Source organism: Perissodus microlepis, chromosome 3 (assembly GCF_051167445.1).
Source record: "Perissodus microlepis isolate ML-2025 ecotype Zambia chromosome 3, ASM5116744v1, whole genome shotgun sequence".
In the NCBI taxonomy this organism is placed as follows: domain Eukaryota; kingdom Metazoa; phylum Chordata; class Actinopteri; order Cichliformes; family Cichlidae; genus Perissodus; species Perissodus microlepis.
Window position 1 is genome coordinate 14400409 of NC_140463.1, and position 25393 is coordinate 14425801.

General features: G+C 39.8%; 1 long non-coding RNA gene across 1 annotated transcript; it reads left to right on the forward strand.

The window, feature by feature from the left end:
* The first annotated feature begins 15480 nt into the window (after positions 1 to 15480).
* On the forward strand, positions 15481 to 20498 carry LOC146390074 (uncharacterized). Its single transcript, XR_014799367.1, has 3 exons — positions 15481 to 15603; positions 18811 to 18903; positions 20366 to 20498. It is a non-coding gene; the product is annotated as an uncharacterized LOC146390074 (long non-coding RNA).
* The last annotated feature ends 4895 nt before the right edge of the window (positions 20499 to 25393 follow it).

Below are 25393 nucleotides of genomic sequence, written 5' to 3' on the forward strand. Positions count from 1 at the left end.
GGCACACCCACGTTTCTGCCTGTAGTACTGACCCTTATGCAAAATAGGTGGAATTAAGACACAGTTCCAAAAGCAAACAGAATTGATGAGTGCTGAGAGTGGTCCTACTGCTGAGGTTGGGGTGATCCTGTAATCTCATATGAACTACCTCCAACGCTTCCGTGACTGGGATGCAAGTGAAGACAGATGTAACATCTCTCTCTCACTGTACATGTACTGTTTATAAGATTGGGGAAACCTGCACAAACAAAATATTTTGCAGCACAAATCAGCACAAATGTTTGACATCAATTTTGTTTGATTTGAAGAGGGGGAGGGGGGGGCAACTTCACTCACATCTGTTTATAAGGTTGAGAAAACCTGCAGTCAGCTGAGACTGAAGAAGTCACTTGGATGAGTGACGAAACGTTTCTCCCACTGAAAATGTCCAGATGAACAGAATCAACCTTTTGGGATTTACTTACCTGGATGATTAAGCATGCATCAAGACATTATTTTATTAATATTTTTAAAATGATAGCAGCACAAACCAGCACAAACGTAGCACAATTGATTGACACCAGTTTCGTTTGATTTAATTAATGTGTGTGTGTGTGTATGTGTGTGTGTGTGCGGGGGGGCTGGTTGACTTCTGATGATCTGATAATTTTTATTAATATCTTTAAAATGATAGCAGCACAAACGAAAATTTTTGCAGCACAAACCAGCACAAACGTTTGATACACTTTTGTTGGATTTGAAGAAGGTGGTGGGGGGGGGGCAACTTCACTCACATGCAGACTACGGTATCGTAGCTGTGTCCAAATTTAGGGTCCACATCTTAGGCCGCATTTTAGGCCGATTACATCACAGTGACACAACGAAGGCTGTCCAAATTCGTAGACTCCGACAAATGCAGCCGACAAATGCGTCCTTCATTTCCCAAGATTTGAAGGATGGGTCGGGTGTACCCTTCACGACCAAACCTATCCCAGAATTCATAGCGTGGCCCAGCCAATTTGCCATTGTTGGAAATTAGTTTTAATATTACTCATATTACTCTTTCTGGGTCACAAGAATGTAGCTGTGTAAACTTCAAATATCTGCTTGATTTATCAAGAGATCACATATTTGCAAAAATGCTTCGACGTTTTCAGAGACGTCTGTTACCCACCCACTCAATAGCTAGGCGGGGGTTCAAGGCTCACTAGAGCCGGCAAGGTAACTCTTTTTTTTTTTATACCTCTGCGGTTTTTGGCTACTCAGGTTAATCATGATATATAAGTCACTTAGATAACCTAAAAATGTTATTGTTTGGCTTTTTTCAGTGTTTTATTTGTTCCTGAGTAAATCAGTTTGGCTGAGATTAAAGTTATAGTTTTCACACAGCTGAATAAACATCACACAGAAAACTGATTAAACAGAAGTGTGAGATGGTCGAGAATTTACTCCAGTGTCCTGTTATATATTAGATAACAAGGAGCAGACAGCTGTGTTGATTAAACTCCGCTGAGACAATCTGCAAATTTTATTAAAAGTTTAAGTTAAACTATCATCTTGTCTTTATTTTTAGTTAGCACATACTTTAAACACTTAAAGCTGTAAGCTAATGATAGTTATATAAGACCAGATGCATGCTGGTGCAATAAGCTGTACGTTTTAGGTCCAATGGATGATGATCTGATTAGTCGACTAATCGCAAAAATAATCGGTGACTAGTCGACTATCAAAATAATCATTTGTGACACCTCTAATCCAGACCACCCCAACCAACCCCCACACCTTTCTTGCTTCCACTGCCACCAGGTGCCACCTTTACATTTCTGTCTGCCCCCTCATATATGACTGTCTAGAACCGGCCCAAGATGTGATTGTTCTTTACATGAAATTGTCCAGGAGCTCACCTGAGAGACTGTAGCTTCCTCTAGCTCCCGTTTCACTCTCCCCCTGCTACCACCAGAACTGTCCTTTTGAAGAAAAATGCACAAACAAATTAACTGGGTCAATGCAATTCATGACAATTCATCACCGATTACGTGGGTACATGTTTTTTTTTGTTTGTTTGTTTTTGTTTTTTTATTTGTTTTTGTTTTTTTTAAATGCACTAAATGTAGAATACATTGTTTGGTAAAATGCAGGTTACATGTTTTAAGAAAGAAAAAAATCAGTCTTTCAGAGAAAAAATTATCAGCCCCCTTTGTAACACTCTGCGACCAACCGTAGCTGTCTGATTTTCACCATGTCCAACCCTACCAGATTGGTGTATGCCTCGGCTATGGCGTCAAAGACTTTCCTTTCTGATTTCAATTCGTGCAAGAGAGTTTCCGCCACCATGCGGACTGTAACGTCGTCCATTTTGATGTTGCGAGCAATCAGGAGCCGTTGAATGGATGGAATGAAATGAGGGGTAAGTAGTCTTTTTCTGATGCTGTAATAATTTTCAGCGTAAAAGTCATCCTCCAACACTCGCGCACACTCGTGCTGTTTCTGGCGGGGTTGATCGGACATACAACCGTTGCATTCGTCAGTGAGGTACTTGTTGATTACTAGGTTGACAAGATGATACACCGCGGTTTTCACGGTATCGATGAAAAAAGAAGATGCCCAACCGTCAAGCTCGTCCGCTTGCTGCTGCTTCTCCAAGGGGCGATAGTAACCGGGCGTGTCAGGTAATATTGTGCCCTCGTCCGCAGAACTTTCCTCCTCCTCAGTGTGGCGCAGGGCTGTAGAGGCCATACTTCTCTCTCTGTTTTTGAGCTTAAAAAAAAAGGTTTGAAGGAATGATATGGCGGTCTTCTTTTTAAAATAACAGAAGGGGGCGTGATCTGAAAGTGGGTTGATCTTAAAGGGTGTTGGTAGAAGTGGCAGCAATTTTCAAAAACCGTAGAGTTGGCCACTGTGTCTCTAGCAGCTGCAACTTTGGAAAAGAACGGTAATTCCCATCTGTTGGGCTTGAAATTCTCCATGAAAATGGCATCTTCCAGCCCTTCTGCTCAATCAACCATCAGAGTGACAGAACTTGGTACATATTTGGTACATGGTACCAGGGAACCGCTATGGGATAATGATGAGGACTTACCCTATGTACCCATGTAATCGGTGATGAATTGTGAAGTTACAATTCTTTTCTGAAAAAGCATTTTTATTTTTGTATATAAATAAATGTTGATGTTGTGCTATGGGATTGTATGTTTCAATTTTACTTATAATGTGCCAAATCACTACAACAGGCGGCTCAAGGCGATGCCATCCAGAGTAAGGATCTTGTTAGCCACAGTGTTTCTAAGATTTTTACGCCCCGTTACAATAACCTCAGTTTTATCTGAACTTAGAAGCAGAAAATTAAAGCTCATTATGTAACTAAGGCATCCCGGCAGTTTAACCAATAAAAGTGGGTATCATATGCATAGCAGTGAAAATGCTATGCTATGCTATGCCTTCTAAAGCACGTATAATGTAAACAAAACTGGTCTTTGCACAGAAGCCTGTGGAGCTTCATAATTAACCTCAGTGTGTGAAGAGGACTCTCCATTTAATAATAGCTGTAATAAAATGTGATGGCCGACGGTGTTAAATGCTGCACTTGGGTCTAGCAGGGAAGATTTCAACTTTTCAATATGAATGAAGGCTGAAACTGATTAGATTAATGTCTGATGATCTTTTCTGTGCTTCTTCAAGTTTTGTAACACCAAACATATTAAAGGATGATATAAGGTTCACAGGAAGAGGTTAATTAGACACACTTACTATTTTTCTTTATACTCTTTCTTTCTTGACATGTTTAATATGGCTACTATCAGAGGAGAAAATAAACCTTGTGTAGTTTAAAACTTTTTATTTAATCAAACTGTAATGTCGTTGAACTCTGATGGACGTGTCTTTTAATCTTGTCAACAAATCCTTAATCATCTAAATCTGCCATTTATCATCTTGTAAAATGTTCCCTCTGCTTATGTTGTACATCTCCCCGGATAAAAACTATTGAACAACAGCAATGTTGAGAAAATTTGAATGTGCATGTGTTGAAGGTGCGGGTCTTGTTGAATTATTAAACATACTTTCTTTAATTTTTCGAGCCACAAAAACAACAACTTTTAATTTTCTTCTGCTTGAGTATCGGCCTCGGGTAGCTCTACTTATCATTGCTGAGTCAGTTGTCTGTTTGTGCTACTTTTTCAAGGAGCAGTGGATTATTGGTAAGGGTGACTTTATGTGTTTAGTTACTTAAGTGGAAGTACTGTGGCTAGTTTTACCTTACATACATAGATCTGACGGTACAGCTTCTGAGGTAACTGTTTACAAAATGTTATATTCTATCCACAAGTTCTTTGCAATTTTACATTGATAAACATTATCCTTAACACATTTGACCCTCATAAAGTACTATGGCCATCACACTGTCATTTAGAATTGTTTAAATAACTCGTGTCTTAAGTCATTCCATCAAACAGAAAATAAAAAAAGTCGCATGGTTCACTTTTATATCACAAAATGTTAGAAATATAAGTCATTCATAACAAACTGAAAGGCTGGGAGTTTAAAATGCAAACCGATGGAAGCAGAAGTAGAAGACTATAATGTCACAGAGCACACGGTGTCTATTATTGTGTAGACATGTATAAATAAGAGCTTAATAAAGACGCTTAATTTCTTAAGAAATAAACAGGTGGAGTGATCTTTATCAAAAGTGGATGTTGCATCTGTGGCTAAACCCCTGTACCCAAAAAACTTTAAAAATCTACTGTGTGTGAGGCTGTGCAAGTAAAGCTTGCCCTTCACACCCGCGTGTAACAATCCATTTGTTGGGGGTTGTGGATTTGACACCTCAGCATTGTGAAAGTGGGGAAACATGTTTCTGGCTGTGCATAAGATTTCTGCTTACAACTTAGAATCTCAGTTCTAAATGAAATTCAGATTTTTTTTTTAAAAATGGCTAATGTATTATTTGACTTCTAAGGCGCACACACACACACACACACACACACACACACACACACACACACACACACACACACACACACAAACACAAACAAACAACAACAACACAGAGAAGAAGAAGAGGGGGTAGTTTTACTATGCATCATAAAAACACAATCATTCATCTTCCAACGTATCTTTCTGTTCTGGCTTTAGAATCAGCGGTTGTTTACTGATCTGTACTTTGGGAGTCATACTGTTGTGATACTGGGGAGAAAAGGGTAAGGTTTGATAGACTAAACCATTACACACAAAACTTGAAAAACCTAAAGAGTGTGTGAGACTGCTAGCTGTGTTGTTCAGCAATAAACTTATCTACAAATGTGTTAGTAAAGAGTGACTTGTACTTCTGTCCCATTAAGCAACGGTTTAACAAATTTCACTGCAAACTATAAAAGGAATCTGGATTTAAATAGAACATAATAGTGATGGATTAAGTGCCGGAAACACTAGTATAAGGTGTCTATGGAACAAATCTCCTTCAGCGTTCAAAATGACCAAATTGAGGACTACAGGCGTTTCTCTCAGTTGGTTGTGTTCAGGGAAAAAGCAGCTAAATACACTGTGACTGCTCCACATTGTTAGTGAGTTAACTCTGGATATCTGTAGGTTTTGTCAAACTTGGAGTGAACAAAAGCAGAAAAACAGTAAAAGATGCAGACAGTGAAAGTCTGGTTTATTTCATGAACACAATGAAACATTTTACAGTCCACAGAGCAAAGTAGCATACATGATAAATAGATACACATAACACGGTCAGTGAGAAGTAAAACTCGTCGTCTTACCACATGTTATATTCTGTAAACTTAAAATAACCACAGAAATTAGAGTTTAGTGTTTTAAAGTCATCTATTAAAAAACATGAGTCAACATTACTGAAGTGACACTTTAACGATGCTTCATATCACAGTCTTTATGATGATAAAACATGTTCGCTCGTTAGCACATGTCTGAGCTGTCACTTGTCATGAAAATGTCCTGAGCCAGGGTTCAAGCTTCCTCTTCAATCACCATTGATCATTAATAGGACGCACAAAAGATTTGTTACATTATCTCCATAAACAACATGCTTTTATAGAAATCATTGTGACACAAATATTTAGATTCTTGTTTCACAATGTAAAATGAACTCAAAATCTTTAGAGTTTCATATTTATAAAGTATCGCAAAGAATACATTTATACCATTGTATGAGCTACACTTCTTGTAAAAAATAAACTGATTGGAAATGCGTTTGAGAAAAGCTCCTGCTGTGAGGACACACACACTCGCACACACACACACAGAGAGAGAGGAAGAGAGAGAGAGGGGGGGGGAGATCATTAATACAACGGCTTGGAACCGGTTTTTGGATTTTCACTTGTTGTTGGCTTTAATATGAACAGTCACATAAAATTCATTCCAATTTTTTTGCCTTTGCTTCAATTAAGATGTTTCTTTAAATCTACAACAGCTTCCTTTTCAATAAGTTTACTGACATAGTAAGGAAGTAGCTAGGGACCTCAGTAAGTATGAGCAACAATAGCTTAGGGACAGTTTCTACAATAAAGAGGATTTCATCATCTGCAGTTCGTCAAAAAGTGCCGTATTAAAAACATTTCAGCAGACCCTCAGAGTGCTGATACAATCTGTTTTCAGCTGTAGAGGTAGAGGTACGCTTCATGTACTTATCAACATGCAGTTTAGAGGCTTGCATTAGAGGGCTTTGGTGCTTGGGCCTCTTTTATTTAGCACGGTTATACCATTGTGAATTTAGCTATCATATGTTTGACATGCAACTAAAAATTCGAAAATATATTTTTTTAAATCAGTAACTTTGCAAATTTAGAGGAATTGTTTTCGGAAAACATATGTGTCACATTTTAAACAGGGTTTGAATAATCAGCACTGACATACAGACAGACATTTATGCTCTGGGTATAACAGACATGCTTACCTTGTGAAAGGCCCTTGGATTTCTTGGAGCAGAGAAACACTCTGTATTGCTGCTTTTCTCTATTGTATAAGCAGCGGCCGACTGTCAGAAACGCTCTGTGCGGGTAGCAAAGTCGGCTCCAACTCACATTCAGGTGAAAAAATAAAAAGTTAAAACGCTATACCTTGCGGCAGTTGTGAAGTGCTGAGGAAAATACTGTGTGTCTGATGGGGTGTTTTTATATAGGTGGACTTGGTTTCAGTTGGGCTCTGAGATGCAGATATAAAGAGCAGGTTGTAAAGAGAAAGGTGGAAAAACTATGGTGGTTCGGTTAGTCAGTAGGATATGTAATTGTCTGCCTGTAGAGATAAAGGTGTGGGGTGTAAGAAAATGTGAAAAACCTTTGGAGGCTCAGTTGGACATGGTTTCAGTTGACCTCTGACATGATAAGATAAGATAATGGAACTGTTTGTAATTAAAAAATGTGGAAACTATGGAACTACAGTTGAGATGTGTGCTGGGATGCTCTTGATAAGGGAGCCTCTTTTATTGCTTCATGACTTCTTTTGCAGACTGTTGGGGGCCTAACTGCAACCCCCTCTGTCTAACTGTTACAGAGTGTGGCTAGGTGTGAATATGTGTTTTTTAGAAGTATCACAGTTTATTTCTAAAAGAATACATGTTGTTTGTGGTGCTCTATTTAAAACTATTAGCCTGTGAAACTTTTCGGAGCACTAAAGAAAAAGTGAAATGCCCCTAAAGTAGTTAAATCATCTATGTGTAATCATCGAGTCTAACTGTTGCAGAGTGTTTGTTACTAGTAGATAATTATAGGACTAGTTGCATTAAAGGCACATTGGGGTTGATACAGCGCTAGTGTGGCTAGGTGTGAATATGTACTTTTAGAAGTATAACAGTTTATTTCTAAAGGGATACATGTTGTTTGTGGTATTCTGTTTAAAAACTACTAGCCTGTGAAACTATTAGAAAAGTGAAATCTTCCTAAACTAGCTAAATTAAATGCTGTGTGGGAATACACGGTTTTTAGAAGTATCACTGTTTATTTCTAAAGGGATACCTGTTATTTGCGGCACTCTGTTTGAAACTATTAACCTCTGTGTGTTTCAGAGCACTAAAGAAAAAGCAAAATGCTCCTAACTAGTTAAAATACCCCTAAACTAGTTAAATTAAATCATCTATGTCTAAATAACAGAGCTCTGAGACCTATACAATCCTTTAAAAAGAGTTATAAGATAAGATAATGGAATTAACTGTTTGTGAAGAAACATGGTGAAAAACCTTTGGAGGATCAGCTGGACATGGTTTCAGTCGACCTCTGACACGATAAGATAATGGAACTGTTTGTTTGTAATTAAAAATGTGGAAAGTATGGAACTACAGTTGGCCCCTAAAGTAGTTAAATCATCTATGTGTAATCATCGAGTCTAACTGTTGCAGACTAGTAGATAATTATAGGACTAGTTGCATTAAAGCCACATTGGGGTTGATACAGCGCTAGTGTGAATATGTACTTTTAGAAGTATCACAGTTTATTTCTAAAGGGATACATGTTGTTTGTGGTGCTCTATTTAAAAACTATTAGCCTGTGAAACTATTAGAAAAGTGAAATCTTCCTAAACTAGCTAAATTAAATGCTGTGTGGGAATACACGGTTTTTAGAAGTATCACTGTTTATTTCTAAAGGGATACCTGTTATTTGCGGCACTCTGTTTGAAACTATTTGCTCCTAAATAGCACTAAAGAAAAAGCAAAATGCTCCTAACTAGTTAAAATACCCCTAAAGTAGTTAAATTAATGTCTAAATAACAGAACTCTGAGACCTATACAATCCTTTAAAAAGAGTTTAATTAAAACACATAATGGTTTCATTAAATAATACGCTATTAAACACATGTAAACTCATATGACCCCTGAACCCACATGCACGTGCACAAAGTCCGTTCTCGCGCACGTGCACACGCACATGAACGCGGAGGGGGATAGGGGAGGGGGGAAACAGGAAGTGGGGGTGTGGGGGTGAGGGGGGCAAAAAAGCTATAGGTATATTACTACTTACTGTTTATAAGATTGGGGAAACCTGCAGTCTGCTGAGACTGAAGAAGTCACCAGTTGGTGATGAAACATTTCTCCCACTAAAAATGGTATGTCCAGATGAACAGATTCAGCATTCTGGTGCTCTTTAAATAATTTTTGAGATAAAAGTAAGGTTGGAGATTGGCCTATAATTAGATAAGACAGCAGGTAAAGTGATGACTTTTCTTTTGTTTATAGTCCCCTCGTGCTTCAAGAGGACCACCGTCCTGAAGAAACCTAATGTGAGCTGTCTCAGTGACTGTCACCCAAGAGCACTTACTTCCATCGTTATGAAGTGCTTTGAGCATATAGTCGAAGTTCACATCACGTCTTCGAATCCTGCTCGACCTGTTTCAGTTTACATGAAGGGCCAAAAAGATTCACAGATCATGCAATAGCATTAGCTCTGCATAGTGCCCCCTCCCACCTGGATCGTAAAACACATGCAGTGGTGTGAAAAAGTATTTGCCCCCTTCTTAATTTCTTAGTTTTGTTTTGTTTGTTTTTTTGTTTTTTTGCATATTTGTCACACTCACATGTTTCAGATCATCAAACTAATTTTAATATTACACAAAGATAATCTGAGTAAATACAAAATTTATTAAGGGAAATAAGCTATCCACACCTACCCAGTCCTGTGTGAAATAGTAACTGCCCCCTCTTGTTAAATCATCAATTAGCTGTGATTAAACACAGTTTTTGTCAAGCTCAGTTCAGTTTCACTAGCCACACCCAGACCTGATTATTGCAGACCTGCTGAATGAAGAAATCACTAAAACCGAACCTGTCTGACAAAGTAAAATAGGCTAAAAGATCTCAAAAAGCAACACATCACTTCACAATCTAAAGAAACAATATGAGCAACAAAGTCATTGACATCTATCAGTCTGGGAAGGGTTACAAAGACATTTCCAAGGCTTTGGGACAGCAGAGAGTCATTATCCAAAAATGGAGAATACTTAAAACAGTGCTGAACCTTCCCAGGAGCAGCCTGCCTACTAAAATTACTCTAAGAGGGCACTGACGACTCATTCAGGAGGTCACAAGAAAACAGCCAGAACAGCATCTAAAGAATGTACGGTTACGGTGTAACCTTGGTTCTGTGAGTGAGAGACTATCTCTCCACTCCGTTACATATTCCATATGTACGGGGTAACTCTGTAAGACACCCCGCGAGGGGATGGTGCAACTGAACCGAGAGTGAATGTGCCAATGAACCATTGACAAATGTACATATAAGCATACCACCCTGGTCAGAGCTTCACCAGACGCAAAGGCCAAGCCGGGGGGGGGGGGCATCAGTCAGCAGGCGCAAGATTGGCCTGAACTGGCCCTGCAGATGCAAGGACCACAATTGATTGGCCACTCAAAGTCAGCCCATGAACCACCAAGCCGAACGGCAGGAAGCACAGCACCAGTTTGGAACCTGCTGGCTGCGAACCTACAACATGCGGGCAATATGCCAGACAGAGAGTCAGCGCCACAGGCTGGAGAACACACACGCCACAGCGAGGTCTGACTGGTGCGTAAACCGGCGAACCGCGGGCAGCACGCCAGGGGAACGCAGCAGGCCGAGGTAGGGATGTGACCTGTCCATCCCCAGAGTCAAAACCGCCCCGTGCCATCGACAGACAGGGAAGGGGAGCCGGCAGCCTAGCCTGCAGAAGTGGAGGGCTTTGGGACAGCAGAGAGTCCCGAAGGTCCACTCCCAGCACCAAGCAGCCACTATGTGCTGCCCGCAGGCAGATGAGCAATAAGAGCGAACTTGCAAACAAGATACTCATGATCAGTCATTCAGTTACAGCCCACTGAGTGGGCCTGTGCAGGCCGCATAAGCCGTGACAGGCAGGCGTGCACCAAACAGAGAGCTGCAGGCTGGAGGACTCACACTCACTGGCTGACGAGCCCCGTGTGCACACTCTGCAAAAGATCTCCAGCTGGGGCCTGAGAATCCTAGGGCCAGAACCTGGAATCCCAGGAGCAGACTGAGGAAAGAAGCACAGCTCACTGAGCTGATGATCGGGAACCCCGCTGGCCGTACAAACCTGCAACATGCGGGCAAGACGCCAGACAGGGAGCCATCGCTGCAGGCTGAGGAACACTCTCTCACTGGCTGATGTATCACACACAGCGAGGTCCAACTGGCGCGTAAACCGGCGAGCCGCAGGCAATACGCCCATCTGGTTGGGGGGAGCTGGCGTCCTAGCCCACCAAAAGGCCACATGGGGACTAAACCTGAAGGTTTACCCTAAGGCAGAGTGGCCGCTAGCACTGTCCGCAGAAAGGGGAGCAGCAAGAGTGAACTAGAGAATGAGACACTTGTGCACAGCCGGTGCTGCAGGCTGGAGAACACATACAGCGAGGTCCAGCTGGCGCGTAAACCGGTGAATGCAATTCAATTCAATTTTATTTATATAGCACCAAATCACAACAAAAGTCGCCTCAAGGCGCTTCATAGATACAGAGAAAAACCCAACAATCGTATGACCCCCTATGAGCAAGCACTTTGGCGACAGTGGGAAGGAAAAACTCCCTTTTAACAGGAAGAAACCTCCGGCAGAACCAGGCTCAGGGAGGGGCGGCCATCTGCTGCGACCAGTTGGGGTGAGAGAAGGAAGATGGGATAAAAGACATGCTGTGGAAGAGAGACAAAGGTTAATAACAGATATGATTCAATGCAGAGAGGTCTATTAATACATAGTGAGTGAGAAAGGTGACTGGAAAGGAAAAACTCAATGCATCATGGGAATCCCCCGGCAGCCTACGTCTATTGCAGCATAACTAAGGGAGGATTCAGGGTCACCTGGTCCAGCCCTAACTATATGCTTTATCAAAAAGGAAAGTTTTAAGCCTAATCTTAAAAGTAGAGATAGTGTCTGTCTCCCGAATCCAAACTGGACGCTGGTTCCACAGAAGAGGGGCCTGAAAACTGAAGGCTCTGCCTCCCATTCTACTTTTAAATACTCTAGGAACAACAAGTAGGCCTGCAGAGCGAGAGCGAAGTGCTCTAATAGGGTGATATGGTACTACAAGGTCATTAAGATAAGATGGGGCCTGATTATTTAAGACCGTGTATGTGAGGAGCAGGATTTTGAATTCAATTCTGGATTTAACAGGAAGCCAATGAAGGGAAGCCAAAACAGGAGAAATATGCTCTCTCTTTCTAGTCCCTGTCAGTACTCTTGCTGCAGCATTTTGGATTAGCTGAAGGTTTTTCAGTGAGTTTTTTGGACATCCTGATAATAATGAATTACAGTAGTCCAGCCTGGAAGTAATAAATGCATGAACTAGTTTTTCAGCGTCACTCTGAGACAGGATATTTCTAATTTTAGAGATGTTGCGCAAATGGAAGAACGCAGTCTTACATATTTGTTTAATATGTGCGTTGAAGGACATATCCTGGTCAAAAATTACTCCAAGGTTCCTCACAGCGTTACTGGAGGCCAAGGTAATGCCATCCAGAGTAAGAATCTGGTTAGATATCATATTTCTAAGCTTTTCAGGGCCGAGTACAATAACCTCAGTTTTATCTGAATTAAGAAGCAGAAAGTTAGCGGCCATCCAGGTCTTTATGTCTTTAAGACATTCCTGCAGTTTAACTAATTGGTGTGTGTTATCTGGCTTCATGGACAGATAGAGCTGGGTGTCATCTGCATAGCAGTGAAAATGTATGCTATGTCTTCTAATGATGCTGCCTAAGGGAAGCATGTATAGTGTAAACAGAATTGGTCCTAGCACTGAACCCTGTGGAACTCCATAATTAACCTCAGTGTGTGAAGAGGACTCTCCATTTACATGCACAAATTGGAGTCTATTAGATAGATATGATACAAACCACTGCAGTGCAGTACCTGTAATACCTACAGCATGTTCTAATCGCTCTAATAGGATATTATGGTCAACAGTATCGAACGCTGCACTAAGGTCTAGCAGGACAAGCACAGAGATGAGTCCACTGTCAGAGGCCATAAGAAGATCATTTGTAACCTTCACTAAAGCTGTTTCTGTGCTGTGATGAACTCTGAAACCTGACTGAAACTCTTCAAATAAGCCATTCCTCTGCAGATGATCTGTTAACTGTTTGACAACTACTCTTTCAAGGATTTTTGATATGAAAGGAAGGTTGGAGATTGGCCTATAATTAGCTAAGACTGCTGGGTCTAGAGATGGCTTTTTGAGTAAAGGTTTAACTACAGCCAGCTTGAAGGCCTGTGGTACATAGCCGATTATTAGAGATAGGTTGATCATATTTAAGATCGAAGAATTAATTAATGGCAGGACTTCTTTGAGCAGTTTTGTAGGAATGGGGTCTAAAAGACACGTTGATGGTTTGGAGGAAGTAATTATTGAAGTTAACTCAGAAAGATCAATTGGAGAAAAAGAGTCTAACTTAACATCAATGGTACTAAGAGTAGCTGTAGATAATATTACATCTGTGGGATGATTATTGGTAATTTTTTCTCTAATGATAAAAATTTTATTTGTGAAGAAGTTCATGAAGTCATTACTAGTTAACGTTAAAGGGATGGTTGGCTCAAAAGAGCTCTGACTTTTTGTCAGCCTGGCTACAGTGCTGAAGAGAAACCTGGGGTTGTTCTTATTTTCTTCAATCAGTGATGAATAGTAAGATGTTCTGGCTTTGCGGAGGGCTTTCTTATAAAGCAGCAAACTATTTCTCCAGGCTAAATGATGATCCTCTAAATTTGTGACACGCCATTTCCTCTCCAGATTACGAGTCATCTGCTTTAGGGTACGTGTTTGAGAATTATACCACGGAGTCAGGTACTTCTGATTAGAGACCTTAGTTTTCACTGGAGCTACAGTATCCAGAGTCGTACGTAGTGAGGAGGTGAAATTATTAACAAGATAATCGACCTCTGTTGGAGTAGCGTTCAGATAGCTGCTCTGCTCTATGTTGGTACAGGGCATTGAAGATGATAACAGTGGGTGGATTATATTCTTAAACTTAGTTACAGCGCTTTCAGACAGACATCTACTTTGATAAAATCTACTCTCCACCGCTGTGTAATCAATTATTGTAAATGTAAATGTTATCAGGAAATGATCAGACAGGAGAGGGTTTTCAGGAAACACTGTTAAATGTTCAGTTTCTTTGCCATATGTTAAAACAAGATCTAGAGTGTGATTAAAGTGGTGGGTGGGTTCTTTTACATTTTGAGAGAAACCAATTGAGTCTAATAACAGATTAAATGCCATGTTGAGGCTGTCATTTTTAGCATCTACATGGATGTTAAAATCACCCACAATAATTATTTTATCTGAGCTCAGAACTAAATTAGATATAAAGTCTGAGAAATCAGACAGAAACTCTGTGTAAGGCCCAGGTGGATGATAGATGATAACAAGTAAGACTGGTTTCTGAGTTTCACAGCTGGGGTAGACAATGTTAAGCATCAGGCTTTCAAATGAATTAAAAGTCTGTCTTGGTCTTTCATTAATTAATAGGCTGGTGTGAAAAATTGCTGCCACACCGCCCCCTCGGCCTGTGCTTCGAGATTTCTGGTAGTTAGAATGACTCGGGGGTGTTGATTCATTTAAACTAACATAATCATCCTGCTGCAACCAGGTTTCTGTAAGGCAGAGTAAATCGATTTGTTGATCAATTATTAAGTCATGTACTAACAGAGACTTGGAGGAGAGAGACCTAATATTTAATAATCCACATTTCACTGTTTTACTCTTTGGTTCAGATGTGGATACTGTATTGTTCTTTCTTTGTAATTGTTTATGTTTAAGTTGTTATGTTTAATGCAGGCAATACACCGGGGGAACACAGCCTGCAGCTGCAGCAGCTATATGCCAGAGAGAAACCTGGCTAAAATAGGCTGAAGAACGCTCACTCGCCACAGCGAGGTCCAACTGGCGCGTAAGCCTGAGAAATGCGGCCAACACGCCAGGGGAACACAGCCTGCAGCTGAAGTGGAGGGCAGAGTCAGGGACATGACTCATCGGGGGTGTCAGCTCACTGAGCGGGCCCCTGCTGGCCATGTAAACCCGCAACATGTGGGCAATCTCCTAGACAGAGTGCCATCACCGCAGGCTGGAGAACTGTGAACCACTGCCTGAGGTGTCAACGCAGCGTGGCCCGACTATCATATAAACCTGTGAACCGCGGGCAATATGCCAGGGGAACATAGCCTGCAGCAGGAGCTGGCCACTAGGCCCAACTCAAAGGATGTCAGGGGGGAGGAGGGCGGCTGGAGGACAGCTGAGTCTTAGCTCCAAGTCCTCCCCGTCTCACCTGTATATGGCCGTCTGCGAAGGACTCAAACTGGGGCCGGAGATCTCCAGGGCCCCAAGTTGGAGTCTTGGGGGCAGGGCGAGGCCCAGAAGCTCTGGGCCCCCCTACCCTGACCATATGCCCGCACAGGCACCTCAACAGCGAGGTGGCTGCAGGGTCGACCGGCAGCTTCATCAGGCAGCCCTCTGACCAGAGCCGGGGCTGACAGCCAGAGGTGGCGACAAAAAAATGAGGTGAAAGAGGAGCCGGTAGTATGGCGTGCTCCCATATAAGCGAGGGCAGCTGCGAGGAAGGAGCCAACAGCCGTCCTGCACCGTCTGTGTCCCCAGCCCGCCTGCAGCTGTCACTCCAAGTGCCGCTGATGGAGAGTCAAATGGTATTATTTAACAGTGCTTGCCGCTGTTCTTCATTTTGCTTGTTTTGCCGTATGTTAAGTGGGTGAATGGACATTTCATTTTGGCTAGCTTGTTTATTAGCAATGACTTATGCCACATTCATGTGCTCCTTACTTTTTCATGTTAGTCAAATAAAGAATGGTTAAAATTCTTTGAGCCTTTAAAAAATGCACCTGATTTGTCTGCTAGATGTGGATGAAAGCAGCAAATCTTGCACCACATTTCAGTGCGCTCACTGGTAGCTTCAAGCCATGGCACATCTTGGAGCCACTTTTCTGAAAAAAAGTATTTTCTTCGGCTCTGGCTCCGGCTGGCGTTTCTTAGCTGGTGGCGGCACACCAAAGAAGCTGCTTAATGTCTGGGGTTTTTTTTTTTGGACATTTAGCTGGTGACAAGAAACACATGGAAGGTTAAATGACACGGTCAAGTATGCAAAGGCACTTGGTAATGCAAGTGTCACTAGGCATTCCTAATTTTTGTCATGCATACGTACCTGCGTACCAGTTATGTGCACCCCTGTCTATAACACACAGACAAACAACCACTCACTCAATAACTGCTATCAAATTATCATGTCTGTTCAACCTAACATACATGTTTTAGGTCTGTGGGAGGAAGCTGGAGTACCTGAAGAAAACACACACATGCACAGTTAAAAATGCAAACTCAGCCAAGGCTTTATACTTGGAACCTTCTGGCTGTAAGACAACAGTGCTAACCACCATACCACTGTGCCACCCATAATAACTCATATAATAATTGATAATATATGGACAGAAGTATATCCTGGAATACAAATATTCATCCATTACTAAAAATGCATTTAGCTGTCAAGTTCTGCAATCTGTATTTACTTACCTAATTCTCTCCCTAACAATCAACAATACAAATTCTCCCAGCCCCCAGAAAGACTGGGTTATCATTTCCACACTGGTTAGCATTTAGTCTATCACGTTTGTTGTTATAGCTAGCAACTACTGCAGGAAAATGGCAAGTTTCTTTAAGGTATTGTTCTGTGTGTTCGTAATGCTTGTATCCCTGGACTATGCTTCTGAAGATGAGATTAAGATGGGAGTCTCTGGGAAATACTAGGTGAGGAGCTATTAATGCCTTCATATACCAGCTGCCATAATTTTGTACAGTTCTATATTGTAAACAAAGCCAGTTTTACACTGTAGAGTTTCCATAGGATTTAGAAGTTTCAGATATCTTTAGTCATATCATATGATCTTATTTGATCATATATTTATTTGAACATCTTATTTGATGTTCCTACTGCTAAACAAAACAAAGTTTGGTTTTTCAAACTATCCATAATTGCTAGTAATAAATGCATCGGTTTGTAGATACACCTTCTGTATCTTCATACAAAAAATCAGAACAAAAATATATGAATAAATACATTTTTCAGAAGAAAGCCACATCTTGATACATGCTGGTTTAACATAAGAAGCTAAAATATGTTCCACTATGTTACTGGTTGAATCTCAGATTTGTTTAACATATGCAGATATAAATTAAGTGTGAAACCATTGCTTTAATGGTGGCCCTTGGCTGGTGGTATGTGAGGAAACATTTATTCCATTGAGTGTACCTTTGCTTCAAATAAATAACTAATACTTTTTTTTTAAAGGAATGTCCTATTAAACAAAAACAACAAAATAACAAATGCAATAAAAACCCAGTCCTTCCTCTCTGTAAATATTTCACTGAAATTCCATTTAAAAGAAAGGGTAAGCACTCTCGTCACCTGACCACTTTTTAGCCAATGAGCTTCAGTTTTCACCCCTCCCCCCCCTCACTTCGTGACTTGAGGAGTATTGACGCTTGGCTGTGAACTGGTGTGGAGACACTAACAGGTAACTTCAAACTTTTGAATTTTTCCAGCTTTGTAGTCCAGCAACCAGTTAGATTTAGTTTTGTCAAGGTTTTTCTTTGATGTATATTCCTTGATTAAGCTTTGTATTTCAAGCGAATTCAAAGGCTAAATCTAGCTTTTTTTGATGACACGTTGTGTATTTATTAGTCAAGGTTAAATACCTAGTCTAACACATATCTTTTTAGTTAAACTGTGGCATTTGAAATTACTGAGATGTTATTATTTACTCATCCCACTGTCTCCAGATTTTAAGCAATGCTGGAATATACGTGACATGCTAGTAATGAGACATTTCAGATAACTGTGGTAGCTAACATTTAACTCTCTGGAGTGCAGATCACATGGCCAATTTATGGTCTATCAGCAACATGTCTATCAGTTTTTTAAAATGTCAGTTTATTAAAATGCCAAGAAAAACCAGAGTGAAGATGTCATCACGTTTAGTGCAGGAACAAATAAAAACGTGATTTCCTTTAAAAGAGAGATAGATAGATAGATAGATAGATAGATAGATAGATAGATAGATTTTTACCTCTCCTTCCCTATTGTGTTGCATAAATGAACAAGAGCCGATCAAACAATTATATGGCTGTTTTGGTTGTTTATTAATAGGGAAACTTGTGGGAGTGATGGCAGGAGAGAGCGGTGTCTATAACAAGTTTTGAGATGTGAGAGATTTGTGACATTAAGTGTGTCTGGAGTGTATTGTTAGTTTGTAGTTAAATCTGGGTTTGATTGTTTTGTGTGTCAAAATGGTGAGGTGAATGTCACCCTGACCCTGGCTAAAAAGCTACCAAAGGCAGACTGAAATCTAAAGGCTGTCTCCAGGTGTGCAACAGGAGGAGTGATACACTAATTGCCTGCATTTTTATGTAAACATTTGTATAGAATTTGGTTTGTAAAATTTGTACATATGTTTTAGAAATTTGAAATTAAGTAATGAGAAAAAAAACACTAAACATGTTTGTGGTTTTCATAGTAAAAAATATAACATTTTCCCACTCTGATTTTATGTTTTTGTGTAATTTTTTTTTAGGTCAATTGTGTTAATACAATATGTCAAAATTACAAAATAAATGTAGTCAGACATGTGAGGTTGTTCTGTAAAGAATAATGCCAAACAAGGCAAGGAAAACTTTTTTTTTTTAACAGCAAAATATAGAGGTATAATCAAAAGTAGTCGAAAACAGCCAATTATAGCCTTGACTCAAGAGGGTTAAAGCACCTCCTGTAAAAGATCAGTTTTCACTGTAAACTACATTGAGAAGTATCATACAAATTGTACATTTTTTTCCCTTTTCTGAGACAGTGCATTGCAATGAGGCAGCCAAGAGAAAAGATTAAACCCATAGATGAAGCTGATGTGCCCATGGCATCATCCTCCCTCAAAGATGATGAGCAGGTGACTAATTTTCTGCTGTTGTAATTATTGCAACCTAGTCTAACACATATCTTTTTAGTTCAACTATGACATTTGGAAATACTGAGATGTTATTATTTATTCATCCCACTGTCTCCAGATTTTAAGCAATGCTAAAATATATGTGACATGCTAGTAATGAGACATTTCAGATAACTGAGGTAGCTAACATTTAACTTTCTGGAGTGCAGATCACATGGCAAATTTACAGTTTATCAGCAATATTTGTATATATCAGTTTTGATAGTGTTGATAGGCAACGTAAAAGCAGAGTTATGATACATAATTTCAAATTTTTTCCTGAAAATTGTCATCACGTTTAGTGCAGGAACAAATAAAAATGTGATTTTCTTTAAAAAATATAGATAGCTAGATATAGTATTACCTCTCCTTCCCTATTGTGGTGGATAAATGAACAAGAGCCGATCAAACAATTATATGGTTGTTTATGTATAGGGTAAACTTTTGGGAGTGATGGCAGGAGAGAGCGGTGTCTATAACAAGTTTTGAGATGTGAGAGATTTAGGTTTTTGTAGTTAAATCTGGGTTTGTTTGATTGTTTTATGTGTCAAAATGGTGAGGTGAATGTCACCCTGACCCTGGCTAAAAAGCTACCAAAGGCAGACTGAAATCTAAACGCTGTCTCCAGGTGTGCAACAGGAGGAGTGATACACTACCTTTTGTCAGGCCTGTGGTGTGTCCCTCTGTTCTGTCTTGTGGTGGACAGGAACAATTTTGATGAGTGGCACAAATAATTTGTGTGACACCTTATTGTTTTTAAATAATAATACATTTTATTTACAATGCATTTCAAGACACCCAGGGACACTTTACAATAGGATGAAACGCATAATAGAACAATGACAAAAGAAGGAACAATAAAAACAAAAGTACAAGATAAAATTAACAAACAGTGGGTTCACAGTGGACATGCAAATTTGAACAGATGGGTTTTGAGTTGAAATTTAAACTGTGGGAGAGAACCATTGTTTCTTACCTGCTCAAAGATGATGAGCAGGTAACTAATTTTCTGCTGTTGTTATTATGGCAAAAATAACACAACATAGTTGTTTGGATGTTGATAGTGAGGTTGGTAGACACAGTTCTTACAGTGCTGGTTAATGTAAGATACATACATTGTGAGGACTGTGTGTGTTTTGCATGTGTACATCTATCGAAAGATGAGCTCCCAAGTCGACATGTAACACAGACCCTACAGTGTATGAAGCTGTCAGGTACATTATTAAGAGGACTGTGTGTGGATACCATCGTGTGTTATGTTGGTTTACACTGAGGAATTAATTTTCTATCAATATTACTGCATTACATTTGGCTCATTTATGTCACTAACCAGTGTAGCTACATAACTGTATTGTAAAGTCTCAACGTATCTGTGTTGAATGGATGTTAATGCCCTTTTGTGTTTGTTTGCACTACGTTTCAGGGCACACTGATCTTCCTCATGTTGATACGCCCATGGCATCGTCCTCCCTCAAAGATGATGAGCAGGTGACCAATTTTCTGCTGTCATTATTATTGCAACAAGACCACAGCAGTGGTGTTTGGATGTTGATAGTGAGGTTGGTAGACATAGTACTTACAGTGCTGGTTAATGTAAGATACATACATTGTGAGGACTGTGTGTGTTTTGAATGTGTAAATCCATTGAAAGATGGGCTCTTCTTAAAATGAACAATTACAAAATGCTTTCCAGTGGTTTGCTAAGGTTTTAAATCAACAGGTAGGTGACTTCCCCAAAAGTTGATTCTGTTCATCTGGACGTATCTTTTTCAGTGGGAGAAACCTTTCGTCAGTCATCCAAGAGACTCTTCAGTCACTATCAACATCCAAACAACACTTGTGTGTTCTTGTTGGATGAGACTGAAGAAGTCATTTGGATAAATGACAAAATGTTTCTTCCACTGAAAATGCTATGTCCGTATGAACAGAATCAACTTTTGGGGATTTACTGACCTCGATGATTGAGTATGCATCAAGACGATGCTAGGTGATTTTATTTGGATTTAACTCATACTTCAACTCAAAGTTAATGAGGAGCGGTTATTCAGATGATCTTTTGCTCAAAAAATAATGTCACTTTATCAGAAAGCATGCTTAAACAATGAATGGGAAACCCTCAAATGTTGGCTCCTACTGGATGTATTCATGCCACAAGGGCTGCAGTGTCTCAAATGAGTGAAGTTTCTGCATTACATGAAATCACTCAAAATTCATGGTACAAACTTAATGAACTTTATTTTTTCAAGAGAACTGTATGCATGATGTAGTGTATTCATCAGAGACGAGACTGAAAAAATGTGCCTTTTGTAATGTTCACTTTTCTGCTTTGAAATTGATTTGCATAAATTGTAAAGGTGAGGATTTTTGTTCATTCATTTTAGATGATTATCTGTCAAGATATAACAAGTGGAAATTTTTACCCGTAATACTTAATATTTGATGTTTTCATCAAAAGAGAGAGAGGTTCCTCGTGAGTCTTGTTTTGTTGAGTATGCCATTAGAGTAGACTGTCCTACAACGTCTTCGGTACAGATTGTTTTGACTTTCAGAGGAATGCAGACAAATGTTTGCCTTCCATCACTGGATCTTGAATGCATCCTCAAAGCATCTTGGTTATCTTTAGAGCTTTAGTTAATGCTGGTTGCATGATGTCTGATCACCCAGAACTCGTGATAATGCCAGTTCTGAACTGGCTTACTGTCACAGTACAAAATCGCATGAGAATAAGAGTGGGGGAAACGATGAATAATTTTCTTGACAAGCTAAGTAAAGGAATCAGGGGACAAAGCGGAGATGGATTCTTTATGATTGAAAGTGGAAAAAAGAAAAACATTAAGTATGACATGTTGAAACTGGATGGAAACAAATGTCAGTTACTGTTTTTCTATAGTTGTGTGGTTTAGAACCTAAATGACATAGTCGTTTTGTATTTAGGTGTCCTGTGGCTTTCACATAGAAGTTTTATCTTTAATAGTTTCCTTTGAGTTTTTTTTAAATGAGCTTGATGTGCTGATCAGAATGTAGCTTTTAAGAGATTGTCTTCATCTAACATGGCAAAAAGACGAAGCCCAGTGTAAACCTAAAGCCCCACAGCTATTTAAAACCAGTTAAAAAATGCTGTGTTTATGTACCTGGAGTTCTTGATATGTGTACCATGAAAGGGCTTTGATGTTTATGCCCCTATTGTTCTTAAAGAGTACCTTTTATAATAGCTTTATAGTTAACATATCACAAGTAAGTTGATCTTATTTTCTCTCCTCCTTTTAGCATTTTCTGAAAATGGTGCTGAAGGGGAAAAAAATCCTCAAAGGAAACAAAAATCTCCATGGTGTCCCACAGAGATTGCAGCAGTGATGAGACATTTCAGTGGGCACATTGCTAATGGGAGACTATCCATTGTGATTGAAATCAAACACTGTAAAAGTGCTCAATGTCCTGTATGAGACAGTCGCTCTGTTCAAAATGTAAGAGACTTTGTCATGAATCGTGGCTTAATGCTAAAAAAGAGGAACAGTTGCTAAATAATCAGGTTAAAAAAAATCTATAGACACATCTGAGACATATACATGTTTGCAAAAGTCATTCAGTTTGCAGTAGGGCTGGGCTATATCATACCGTTCACAGTAATACCGGTATAATTTTGGGCAACGATAAGAAAAATAAAATCTCGCAATAGAATATGGGTAAAACGCGCACGCGCAGTGCCTTTGTTTTCATACGCACATGACGGATAAAGCATGGCGGAGAATGAGAAGGGCAAATGCGGATCGTTGAATGAAATGGATGAACCAGAATTGGTTTGTAAAAATGCTGCAACTTCAGTGATGTGGAACTGGTTTAGCTTTCGTCCATCAGATATTCAACAAAGCACTATTTGGTAGAGCATGCTAGCGGGCCGTCGTTATTACCGTGTTTTTTGGAAAATACGGCACTTAAAATCAGTCCTTTGATTTTTCTGAAAATCGACAGTGCCCCTTATAATCCCGTGTGCCTTATGTATGAATTCTGGTTGTGTTTACTGACCTCGAAACGATTTTATGTGGTACACGGCGCTCAAAAATCTGTCAAATGTTTTAGTATGACTTTGCTAAGCTACGAAGCCGCACCGCTTGATGGATTGTCGGAGCATTGCGGCTATCGTAGGCAGGAGCCTCGCGGAGTGATGCGAACTGTGCTTCAACATAGTATTACGGTGTTGTGTGTGTGTGTGTGTATAACCTCTTTTTACATTTTGTGGACATTATACATGGTTATGCTGAGGATATGTCGGCCAATTTCCACTGTAAGTGCCTTTTGGTTAAACTGTCAGCAAGGAATTTGCACTGTTAAATTTTTATGTAACTTTAATGCACATAAAAAAAACCAGCTGCTTGATTACGTGGAAATACATTGATGGGTTGTTGTTTTTTGGTTTTTTTGCACTAATAAAGTTGTGGAGTTGTAAAGTATTTTGTCTAGTGTCAATTATATTGTCAGTTATATCGTTATCGCAAATTTTCAAACGTATATCGTGCTAAATATTTTTAGTCATATCGCCCTGCTCTAGTTTGCAGTACGTGTTCAAAATAAACTTGACCTTTCACGAGCAGGCTGGCTGTGATATTTTTTTTGCCTCTAAAGATCGTACTTAAAGGGAACATGATATGTGAAAAGCACTTTATCTGTGCTTGACAGCATATATTTGGGTATCTTAACTTATTACCAATTAGAAAACTAAAGATGCACAACCCTGGAGCTTTTTTGGGCCCCCTAGATCTGAACATTTGTCTTTCAGTGAGGCTTTCTGATATGGAGGGTCCATATGAAGTTACTAAGAGCAAATTCTCATCAGCAGTTGTATAACTCAATTCTGTTACGGAAGATATGAGCTTAATGTCCTATTTCCAAACAAGGAGATCCAACCTCTAATTGCTAACCTTTAACATTTTTCTAGACAAGACTTGTAAATACATGGTTGAAAAGTTACCTGTGAAACTCTTATCCCTGTACTACTCTATGAAATGCCCAATGCTTAAGTCAAAGACTATAGGGAATTGTGTCAACTTGTGAAGAAAGAAGAGTATATGTCTCCTTTTAATATGGATCTATCAGATCCTTGAATTTACAATATAAATATGTGATGGCTCCAATACAAATCTAAGAATAAGGTTTGTCTTTGCAAATTGCATTGAGCTGGTTCTCAAATTCAGGTCTTTGTGTTTTGTGATGTTCGATTTCTGTCATAAGACCACATGTTTGTTAACCATTAATTTTAATACACACTAGTAGTGTATGAGTTTAGCCATGTCCCACTTATTCATTTTTGGCCCTATAATATACTTTGGTGACAGGTATGTGTGTTGTATAGCCAGTGTCCTCACAAATCCTGTTGGGTGTTAAAATGTCTAATATTTTCATAGGCGGGGCTTCTCACCTAATTATCTATGTCCTGATAAGGTTGCAAAAAAACAGGTTCCTATATCTCTAGTTGTGTTGCGTGTATAGGAACTTTGAAGTGAGATCTGTGCTCTGTGGCTCAAAACAGATTTTTTGACGTATTCAGCATCTCTCAGGGACAAGCGGAAAGTGGTGTCCCCATAGACCACCACCTGGGCTGGTTTGGAAAAAGTGTCCTTACAATTGTTACGAAATCAGTTTCACCCCGGTTCTTTTAGTCGTCGAAACTTCCAGAGACGGCACCGGAACCCAGTAGTTATTACACAAAACCTTTATTCATCTTCATTTAAGCATGCACTTCTAGAAGGGAAGACGAGGCCGGTGTCCCTCTGCAAAATCTTCACCCCTTTGTTAGTTACAGCCAGCTTTATAGAGGCGTCCCCATCATAAAACCCCCACGGTGTGCTGCAAACTCTGTCTGTGTCTATGTGCACGAGCACATGAATGCCTACATGTGCGCGTTCCCACGTGTCTATGTGAGTGCTCGTGTGTGACTGTGTACGCATACCTGTGCAGGGCTCTAGACTAACTTTTTGCCATGGGCGTACCGGTACGCCTAACTTTTTAAAGTTAGGCGTACCGGTACGTTAGGCGCATACAAATTTTATAATAATTTATATAATATAATGTGTTTTTCTGGATACACTGTGCTTTTTCAGCATTCAAAGATTGATGACACCGTGTCAGAGCACTGGCTATGAATTTCAGAAGGATCAGGCCTTAACTTAACAGAAAAGTTAGCAATAGTTCTTTTCCTATTACAGCTACATCCACTTCTGTCGTGCCTAGGCTGCTCACTAGGGCTGGGTATCATCACTGATTTCTATAATCCATTCGATTCCGGTTTTCAAAGTCCCGATTCGATTCAGCTTAGCCTCAGACAGTCAGAAATATTATAATTCTGATCATTTATCAGTACTGACTTCATCAGAATTGTGAACATCACAGCAGATGCCTTTGTGTGAAAGTAACTGAGAATAAAACACAGAAAAACATGAAGGAGATTTTCCTGGTC